General features: G+C 44.3%; 2 non-coding genes across 2 annotated transcripts in view; both read right to left on the bottom strand.

Annotated features, from left to right (window-relative positions):
• Window positions 1-939: 939 nt before the first annotated feature.
• On the bottom strand, window positions 940-1,094 carry LOC143260851 (5.8S ribosomal RNA). The gene has a single exon (XR_013035123.1). It is a non-coding gene; the product is annotated as a 5.8S ribosomal RNA (ribosomal RNA).
• A 1,320-nt stretch (window positions 1,095-2,414) lies between these two features.
• The window catches only part of LOC143260840 (small subunit ribosomal RNA), a 1,921-nt gene continuing 1,835 nt past the window's right edge, over window positions 2,415-2,500 (bottom strand). The window contains exon 1 of the ribosomal RNA XR_013035112.1: window positions 2,415-2,500. This exon is cut by the window's right edge and continues 1,835 nt beyond it. This is a non-coding gene — a ribosomal RNA (small subunit ribosomal RNA).

The raw sequence follows: 2,500 nt of genomic DNA, 5'->3' as shown, positions 1-2,500 counted from the left end.
TTCGATATCCTCTCCAAATATAGATCTTCGAAACACTCGCAAGACGATTACAATCGGTATAACTTTAACGTCCGTCCGAAAAGTACTTTCGGGGACTAGACGACCGATTGATCTCGTGCGGTTTCGCTATTCGATCATTTGAAGAGAACAAAAAGATATATGGGGCGACCGACAAACGGTTTTCCCGTAGAACCAGACTCGCGATTGCGTTGACACACACATCATAGCCACACCAATAGAAGAGTTTTAGGACGGTAACCCGGGTGGGGTGTTCTTTACTCAGAATATGTGCAACATCGGATCTATATAGCCATCGATACAATTCGTACACAAATGTGTCGTACGAAGAGAGAGACTTTTTTTCCTCTGACAACATAACGGTAAGAGACATCCTTCCACACTCATAGGTTCCACTCCCTGGGGCTATGATATATATATACATATAAATTCAAATTCGAAGCAACGGTCACAATTCTACTCTATATTTTTGCGGGTTATGTGTTCTTTCGTTCAATTTCTTTCATGCGTTCGTTCGATCTCTGTACACAGTCTTCACATAGGACAGACTCGTGTAGTACGCTTTCGTGGGTTAAACCCATCTCGTTTCATTTCAGGCGACGTCGGGAGCGCGTTGAAAATGTACCAGTGAAATCTCGATAGTTCTACGAATACGAATCGTCCCGAAAAAGATTTTGTCACCGCTTCGAAGCGGTGTTTCAGACGGGCGGACGTATATAAAACATATACGACACACGACACCGCCTTCCACACTCACGCTAGTTCGAACACGATTTCCATCTCTCTCGAAGACTGTTAGACGTACGTAAAATTTCTCAATATCCATAGGACCGCGACAAACGCCGACGAAGCGCCCATCATTCGCTCGTACGTATATAGGCAACAAGTGCCATCAACGCAAGCAGTTTATAAGTACGTAAACGACCCTCAGCCAGGCGTGGTCCAGGAATTGTATCCGTGGACCGCAATGTGCGTTCGAAATGTCGATGTTCATGTGTCCTGCAGTTCACACGTTGACGCGCAATTAGCTGCGTTCTTCATCGACCCACGAGCCAAGTGATCCACCGTTCAGGGTAATTTTTCCCTTTTATTCTCTCATATATAATATAATGTGTATTTGCTATCCACCACATTTTTGTGTTATATTTCGGAACAAGCCGATACCCGAAGAGCTCCAACCAGCGCGCGAAGGAGATTCGGGAGTCGTCGTACGACGACATAATTGTCCCTTAAAGAACGAGATATTTCCGTCGAAACCATATATATATGTACGAGCAAATCCAAAACCACTGTTTTCTTGCAAGTTCGACGGTCGGAGCGAATAGAACATTGAAAAGCCTTCTATCGAAGAAACACAGAGAGTATATCACCTCCAAAAACGACGGGGATATGGATATTCAAACTGGACAATTATCAACCCGATACTGGATTCGAAAAGTTTCTCTCTCCTTTCGTCGTTATTTACACCGGACGGACTCACGGCCGGCTCTAGCTGGGTGTCATATATATATATACGTCCCACGCTCATGCTGCCACTAGCGCGCAACAGAGTAGGGTGTCAATGACAACGACACAGCATTGAAACGAGCTACACAAGCCGGTCTCTCTTGATACCAATGTAAACGAGCATTAAGTTATCTTCAGACTGCCCGATATTTTCGTCCTTTGGACTTTCCCAACGATTCCTTTTTTTCTTTTTTTTTTACACACCACAGCGAAGACTTGAGGAAGCGTGATTAGCACGCTCGCATCCCTCCCTGTCCTACTACAACTGTAAAGAAAGAAAAAAGAATACATTGGGCTTTCTCTCTATCGAGAAGATGGCCTACGCAACGCAGATCAAAGGCCTAATACGTGTAATATAATACGCGTCTGGCCGTGTATAAATCACGCACGAATGATCTGGTCGGGCCCAACTCTTCTCGTACGCTTATTTTTCCGTGTTGGGGCACTATCATAAAATCACACAAACCCCAACACGTGTGTGTCTTGGAAGGAAGATGGCCTACGCAACGCAGATCAAAGGCCTAATACGTGTAGTACACACGTCTGCCGTGTAAATCACGCACGAATGATCTGGTCGGGCCCAACTCTTCTCCACCACACCACATCCCAACTTTGTACATTTTTATATATTTTTGTGCGTTGGGGCACCTTCATAATCACAAACCCCAACAACACATATATCTCTCTCTTTGAAAGATTTGTTGTGGCCTACGCAACGCAGATCAAAGGCCTAATACGTGTAGTACACACGTCTGGCCGTGTAAATCACGCACGAATGATCTGGCGGGCTCAACAATATCTTTTTTTTTTATATGAATTCTTATCCACAAACTAATCGAATTCATTTTCTCTCCTCCTCTCCTCTCTCTTTGAGATATATTGGAACATTGTAATGATCCTTCCGCAGGTTCACCTACGGAAACCTTGTTACGACTTTTACTTCCTCTAAATAATCAAGTTTGGTCATCTTCCCGGC

Source organism: Megalopta genalis, unplaced genomic scaffold (genome assembly GCF_051020955.1).
Source record: "Megalopta genalis isolate 19385.01 unplaced genomic scaffold, iyMegGena1_principal scaffold0021, whole genome shotgun sequence".
Classification (NCBI taxonomy): domain Eukaryota; kingdom Metazoa; phylum Arthropoda; class Insecta; order Hymenoptera; family Halictidae; genus Megalopta; species Megalopta genalis.
This window is presented reverse-complemented; position numbering and strand designations above follow the sequence as displayed.